The sequence below is a fragment of the Aphelocoma coerulescens genome, chromosome 5 (assembly GCF_041296385.1).
Source record: "Aphelocoma coerulescens isolate FSJ_1873_10779 chromosome 5, UR_Acoe_1.0, whole genome shotgun sequence".
Classification (NCBI taxonomy): domain Eukaryota; kingdom Metazoa; phylum Chordata; class Aves; order Passeriformes; family Corvidae; genus Aphelocoma; species Aphelocoma coerulescens.
The window spans coordinates 11,593,375-11,601,047 of NC_091019.1; the positions used below are offsets into that span (position 1 = coordinate 11,593,375).

Sequence of the window (7,673 nt, forward strand, 5' to 3'; positions counted from 1 at the left end):
TACAGAAATTATTTCGTGTCTAACACACCTGACATTTATTTGTCAGAGTATTGACTTGGGTGCAAAAGATTTTCAAGCACTGGTCAAAAGCTCAGTGTGATTTTATTTATACATGATCATGGGTTTCAAAGAAAAAGAGACATTATTTTGGCAAAAGACTTAAAATCTAAATTCTAAAGATGATTAAACAATATTTCAAATGAGGAATACTTTATCTATTTTTGAGCATTATGGATTACTATAACAGTAAAAGGAAAGAATAGATAAATAGGTAAAATGAAAACTTCAGTCACTGATGTTTTCTGGAACAACTTGCATATAGAAATTCAGGTTTATGGTTAAAGAAAAAGGGTTATCCCAGCTTGTGTATGAGAGAAATAATAGAATGGCACTTAAACCAAAATCTTCAGTCAGCATTGTAATTGTTATCATGATTGCAGTACTGTTTTATTAATTCCAGGGTTAGATTTCCTGTGCTTCTTCACTGAAGAAAACTCCTTCACCTGTTGGATTTGGCTGAATATCCCTCATGCTTTTTGTGGAACTGTTCACCTCAAATTGTCTCTGGAAGGTGTTCTAACCCACTTGGCAGGAGACACCCCTCTCTCTCTGTCTTTTTGCAGCTGTTCAATTTTGTATGAATATTTAAATATTCATTGGAAAAGGTATTGGCACTCAGGTGTTGCCCCTGCCAGCTGAGTGCCCTAACCCCAAAGCTATAAACTCCTTTCCAACGCTCTGTATTTGTCCCAATGAATATTTCAGATTTTCATGCAAAATTGAGCAGCGTGAGGAGGACTGACTTTGGCAGATCTCTTGCAGCATGGTAACAACATTCCTGATGTCATGGGAAAGAGGGAGAGTGAAGTTCATCATGGGGACATTAAATACAAGGTGAATTTGAACAAGAGTCATCTCACATCCCATAGAAGAGTCACAACTTTTGTAAACTCAGCTGTAAGGGAGTTTCTTGCTGCTCTTTGTGTTTTAATTTTTTTTGCGAAGTCCCCTTGAGATTACTTTTATTTTTTCCAAAGTAGCAAAATGAAATTCTTATTGATTTTTTGGAAACTTGAAAACATTTTAATGCCAATGCAAGAAGGAAGATTTCTTTTATTTGGAGGCTGTAACTCTTACATTATGGAATGATGTGCTGTTGCCTTGTAACCTGCTACTGAAAACTGTCCCCAGCCAAGCATCAAGAGCAGGAGAAACAAGAATTTATCTGTTCATCTGTCCAGTGTATAAATTCAGAACTACAGGAGGGTATTCACATGCCAAATAATATCTCATGTGTGTGAAATTAAAAAAGGAAATTAAGTCAAAGAAAATACTGTTGGAAGTTTCATGTATTATCACAAAAGCATAATATTAAGCATTCAAGTGTTTTTCAGTAACTTTTCATTTCTCCATTTCCAGTGTTCTGCCAAAGCTGTCCACAGTGTTTTGTTGCTGTCCTGTGGTACACAGAACAGTAGAAGCAAGAGGACTTAACAGGTGAAAAATTGAATCATAGCTTTAGCTAAGTATCAAGAAATAACTCTTGGGAAAATTGAGTAGGAGATGTTCTTCAAATTTTGAGTCTAAAAACCTAATAAAATCTTCATGTCATCTGTAATTTGACACCAGTTATTTGTGTGTATCCCTATATATAGACAGATATGCAGATATGAACAAATTTCTGGGTTTTTCTTCCTCTTACTGTTTTGCATTTTGGAAAATAAGCACTTTTCAGTTTTCTGAGCTTTTTATCTACTTTCACTTTCAACTTAGTTAAGTGCATTCTTCTAAGAGGAAAGACAAATTTATAAAAAAACCTTCCCATGCATAAGAACTAAGAATACTGAGATTATACTTGAAAGAGTATTTTGGATGGGGACTTCATTTCAAGAAGATCATTTGCTTTGTAAGTGCCTGTTACCTCTTTTTGAGTACACTGATATTTTTTTTCCTGAAGTGAACTAATAAATGTTTGTCTTTCTCAACTCTCTCTGTCCAGCTAAATCAAGCTCACTAATTTTCTCTCTTTCCTGGAGAAATCTGAGGAAGAAAAGTGTATTCTTTCTCTGGAATGCTCCTCCCAGCCCTGGTTAGCTGGAGGTGAGAAAGTCTGCACACCCCGTGCTGAGCCTGGTGAAGTTAACTGGGAGGCAGTTAATTTTACTGAGAAATAATATGTTTAAAATGTACCTCCCAGATAGTCATGTTCACGATTCACTGCAAGCAAAACTCAGAGATGGAATTTTCCATTCTTTTGGACTCCTTGTAGCCCCTTCTACCAGGGCAGATGGGTGTACAAACCTAATGCTGTCCCTTTACACCCCGAGCATGGGATGACACCTTTTAAGCAACTGTGTAAAACCACATTTGGTGTAATTTTGTCTCCTGAATGCAATAAAGTGTGGAGGAACAATGACAAATTTCTAAGATGAATATCACTAAGACTACATGGTGACTTCTTAAAAGCAATTAGGCCACAGTTTAAATATTGCACTGACCTCCACATGCAAGCTCAAGGTCCATAAATGCGTTGAATAATTATTTTTTCACTAATCAAGGAAAGGTATTATTGAAAAGATTCCAATTTAGAAATATTTATAAATAATTCAGATCTAAGTCAGTCTGACTAATTTCCTTGGGGTATTTTTGTGGTTTCTTGCTGTGTTCTTTTATTGAACATAGTCATAGGAGAGCAAACTCCAGGCTTCTTTACCTCCTATGCAGCACATCTTTGTTTTGCCTTTCACATTATTTTTTTCTAAAAACAATGATGTCCAAGAATAATACAGAGTGAGGAGAGGTGATGGGAGTGCTGGGAAGTACGGTGTTTTTTCAGTTGTAGTGTTTGGGAATGTTAAAGGAGCCAAACTGTGTTTTTACCCTGATGCTAGAATATTGTTGGCATCTGTTAAGCTCTGCCCAGTCATTTGTATTTAGGTACATTAAACACCCAGGGACTTGTCTATTTGCACTTACAAAACGAAGGCAAGTTATTTCTTTATGTTGGAAATGCTTTGATGTGGTCCACCAAACAGTTTCAGAGGAAGCATGAGGCATAGGAGCCCTGTTCAGCCTGGCTGAGGCAGCTCCTGCTTCAAAGTCTGGAAAACCATGAGGAGAAATGTTTTCTGTTCAACAGAACGTTTTTCTGCCTGCTAACAGCCAATTTAGGTGAATCTGCTGTGTGCTCTAGCTCCCAGAAACAGACAGCCTATGTGTTTCAGGGAGAGAAAGAAACTCATCTTTTAAAGCCTGTTTTCATCTCCTGTGAATGTTTCACCCATGGACATAGGTTTGGAAACAAGCGAGCACAGCTTTTCCTCAATGCAGTCTTAGATGGTTACTTCTGAAATATGACAACTACACCTACACCAGCTAGAATTACTATTTCACATCCCTTAGAACCTGTCCTAATTCAGCTCTCTTTCACTGGTGCAAGCTCCTCTTCAACTCTTTCTCATATAATTGGAAGTAGAATTTGGTCCTTCTGCCTGCAGTGGTGACACATACAAAATAAATGCCTGCTATTTCAAAATGTTTAGGTTTGCTCTACCCTTAGAGGTATTTCACAATAATCAGTCTAGTGGTTTACTGTGCTAAAGGTCCACATTTGAATGGTGGAATGCTACAGAATATTGGAAATGCCTGTGTGTAAAGTAAACCCCGTACAGGTGAGGGGCAGGGTGTGTAATATCAAACTATCCACTCTTTTCCAGTTTTCTGCAAGATACTTCCATTGAAACTGCTTTAAAACTACTCAGTGACATGTTATGCCTTAAGATGCCTGTGTTATTCCTGAATTTAACCACCTCTCCAGGAAGTCCCTTCCTTTCCATAATAGATTGGGTTTGTGCCGGCGTTGACCTCTTAAGGGGGATACTCACCTAAGTAAACACCCCTCCACTTATCCTTTACCAAAATGATGAAACATCCCTATTGCCTGTATGTCCTTCCCATGTGCACTCTGAAGAGGACAGCTCAGCTTAGTTGACAGTAGACTTAGTTACATTTTTTCCCTGCTCTATTTTTATACTATGCCAAAACATGTACATTTTAAGTAGGTTCATTAGCAAGAGTTCAACATTCAAGAGCAGTCTTAAAATAGAAAGATATTGTGCATGCAAAAGAAAAATGGAGAGATGAATTGAAAATGTAAGTAGTGTACATTAAGGTCTAAAATGAAATATTTGCTTTTCTTTTGCTTTGTATGCAAGAAATGTAAAAACACTTCTTTTGAGCTTTTCAGTTAGTGCAATGTACCTTTCTCTCTGTTTGTATGTTTGTAGGCAGAAAGTTGCTACAACTCCTGATGAGTTATATGAGGCTCTGAATCATACAGCACAGCCAATATTAGTCTTGCAAATCATAGCAATAGAGAATTTCTAGGCACTATAGAGAGAAAGAGAGGAAATTATAATAATCAAAAGGGTTTTTTTAATTATGAGCCACTTCGCCTCCTCTTTCCTTAACCAAGGCATTTCATCTAGCTCTGCTTTTTGTCTTTTCTGGGATAAACACAGTGTGATTATACCTTGTTTCCTCACTAGTTCTTATTTTTGAATTGGAAAAATTCACTTTTGCTTACATTATTGAGAGCTGTTGAACTGGCTCCGGAGAGAACACATTGCTGCAACGTTATTTCTCAATTGGTATCAAAGCATGATGGTTTTTCCATTAAATATTTGTGTACTGTTGTTATTAATTTGAGGCTTAAAATGCACTTTGAATGGTTTTTTCCCTTCTTTTTAAGAGATTTAGATAATGCCATGACATATCTCTATGCCCAATAAATAAGATAATCTTCTGGTTTTATTCTATCACATTTTAAAGACATTAGATTAAACTGTGTTTAGCCTCTGATCTCTATGTGTTATGTAATTTAATATAGGTAATAGTCTGATTAATGTATATCTAAATATTCTTGTTAGGCTGAGCTGTGTATTAAACTCAAAACAAAAAATCTGGCTCAAAACCCTTTTGTAACTATTCAAACAAAGATATGTGATTAATGCCACTTCTTGTAGCCTCAGTGCTCAGCTTCGCAAGGGTTATTTATGGGATTAATTAAATCAGCAGTGTGCTATTTGCCATGTGTCTGCCATAAAAATAAACTGCTTAAAAGCTCCAAAAAGCACAGGCTGCCTGTGGCAAAAGCTCAGTCTGAACATACAGCCTGATCTTACTTCCAAGTGATCTTTCCACCCTTCTAAAGAGGAATGTACATGTCTGTTGTACAGTGAGTTCTGTCCTAGCTTCTGTGGTTTGAAAATGAACCAACACAGCTCGGGGTGTCAAATCAGTAGGAATTTAATTGACTTGTTCAAAGGTTTTCACTGAGAGGAAAATTTAGATTCTAATTAAAGTATATCAGCTAACTGGACTCTTCATTTTTCCTGGACAGTACTTCAGACTTCTTCTCTGCCTGAGAACATGCTGCAGTGCACTCTGCTGAAATGAAAAAGCACTTCTAATTTAGTGCAGTTACTTTCTTATGCAAAGTGCTCCTGACTTCTGGGGAAGCTTTAATATTCATATTTTTTGCTTTGTACTTCACAGGTTTTAATCTGATAGCAACACATCAGTGGAAACAAGATTTAAGGGTTGTTAGAGAACCAGGTGTGTCTTCTTTATGAACTTTACGGAAAATAAACCTGTACATAAACTAGATTTTTGTCAAGACATTCCATAAACAAAGACATCTTTGGTGTATATAAAATTATTTTGAATTTCAATTTCCAACACCTTCTTTTTGATAATGCATTAAGATTGTACACTTTTTATGGGTAGCAATTTACAGTGACATTCTGGCTTATGAGAAAGGAGAGAAGCCTGTCACAGTCCTGTCATCCATTGAGATCATGCTTTTATTCTAAAATGGCTTAAAATCTCATACAGAATGATGAATGTTATTATCAGAATGAATTTATTTCCTCACATCCATTAAGGACCTAGGGCTCTAGCAAGGTCTTAGCAGAACAGTTTGGGCTCAAGATACAGATTGTTCAAGCCTTTAGTTCTTCCTTCTTTCATCTTCACGTAATGAGACTCACCATTATTCCTGCAGTTTTACAAGACTTTGGGGGACTTAAACAGTATTTGTTCTGTTAGCTTGCTCTGATGTAGCTGGGAAAAGGCTTTGTGTGCTGAGCAGAGCAATAAATGAACTCTGTGAAAAGGAGGAAGCAGAAGAGCAAGGGCTATAACAGCTAAGTAGGAACAGTGTGTGGGATTGGCAGTTCTTAATTCCCCTCATGTGGAGACTGTGCTACATGATACTGAAGGTAAAAATCAATTAAATGCTTAAGACTGATAAAATTCTCATTAGCAGCATCTCAAACCTCTGAATCAACCAGGGTACCAGGGCTTGAAGATAGGGAAAGGTGAAGAAAGGGGAGAGGGAAATTCCTTTGGAAAGGCTGTAGCTCCTGGGAGTATCCTGGTTATTGGTCTGTACCAATTTATTTCTATTTTTTCCTCTCCCTCTTGATCCCTGCAAAATCATGGAGGACTTATGAGATTTTATGATAAGTACAAGTTTCTATAGCATTTCTCTGTTCTTCAATTTAGGTAATTGTCTTCCACAGGAGAGGACTTTGATCAGAAACTTCCTTTTGTTTCTTTACTTCAGCAAGTGTTCATAAAGATATAAAAGCTGATCGACGAACCCCACAGACCCCATGTTTTTTGTGTTGTTCCTCAAGAAACTTTCAAAAAACCCAAAAAAAGGCTTCTAAGGTCTCTTACACATGACAAAAGCATCAGTTTTGCCTCTGCATCTGTCAAGTGCTTGGTGTTTCTGCCAGAAACTGGATTTCTGCTTTTGCCTCTCTAGGACCATGCCCATTCCAGAAAATGGATTTGTGCCCACATTTCACAGGTGTGCTGCCACCCTAATTAATCATCACAACTACCAGTTGCTCCTGCTGGTGGGAATGAGAGGAGAGAAAAACGGGTGCAATTGGTGGGCAGAATTACTGAGTAACTGCACCTTCCTCCATATACACAAGGAAGGGAAGTTAATCTGAAGAAGAGCTGTTGGTGCCAGTGGCTTTAATATAGAAAACATCATCAGGGAGAGGTAAAATAGAACCAAGTACCTGGCACAAGCTTCAGAAGACTCTTAAGTCTGGAACAAAGCTCTAATCAGTTGTTAATATTTCACATAACTATTCTCCAGATTGCTGTGCTTCCAAAATGGGTAAGAAAAATCTTCTTACTATCAAAGCCAATGAAATAATATGTATTTAATATGCAAATATGCCTCTGTCTCCTGTTACTCCTCTGATGTTCTGTTTCTTAAAAAATGTGCATGTGCAAGCAATATAGGTCAGAGTGTAAATGGAAGTAAAAATTGCTCTTCTTGTAATATTCATTGCTATGAAGATGGATTAATAAAATTATCATTTAAATAATAATTTAAGTAATCTCTCTTTTAACAGGAAAAATGCGGGATTAAAACCATATTTTTCTTCTCTCTCTTATCTTCCCTCAAGTCCCATAGTAAATGTCAGAATATGCTGCACTATATAAATTTTCCTTTAATATTTCTCTGTGGTTCTCAGGAAGGGTATTTTAAGAAGCAATCCTTCTTGATTAATCTGGGAGAGAGAGGTTTTTTTAAAATTTTGACCAGCACCTGACCTTTAAATGAAGCTCCAGCTGTGCCAGCTTTG

The 7,673-nt window shown here is 37.0% G+C and overlaps 1 long non-coding RNA gene across 1 annotated transcript; it reads left to right on the forward strand.

Annotated features, from left to right (window-relative positions):
• The first annotated feature begins 469 nt into the window (after nt 1–469).
• Nucleotides 470–1,597, forward strand: LOC138110727 (uncharacterized). The gene is made up of 3 exons (XR_011151030.1): nt 470–665; nt 766–894; nt 1,420–1,597. It is a non-coding gene; the product is annotated as an uncharacterized lncRNA (long non-coding RNA).
• The last annotated feature ends 6,076 nt before the right edge of the window (nt 1,598–7,673 follow it).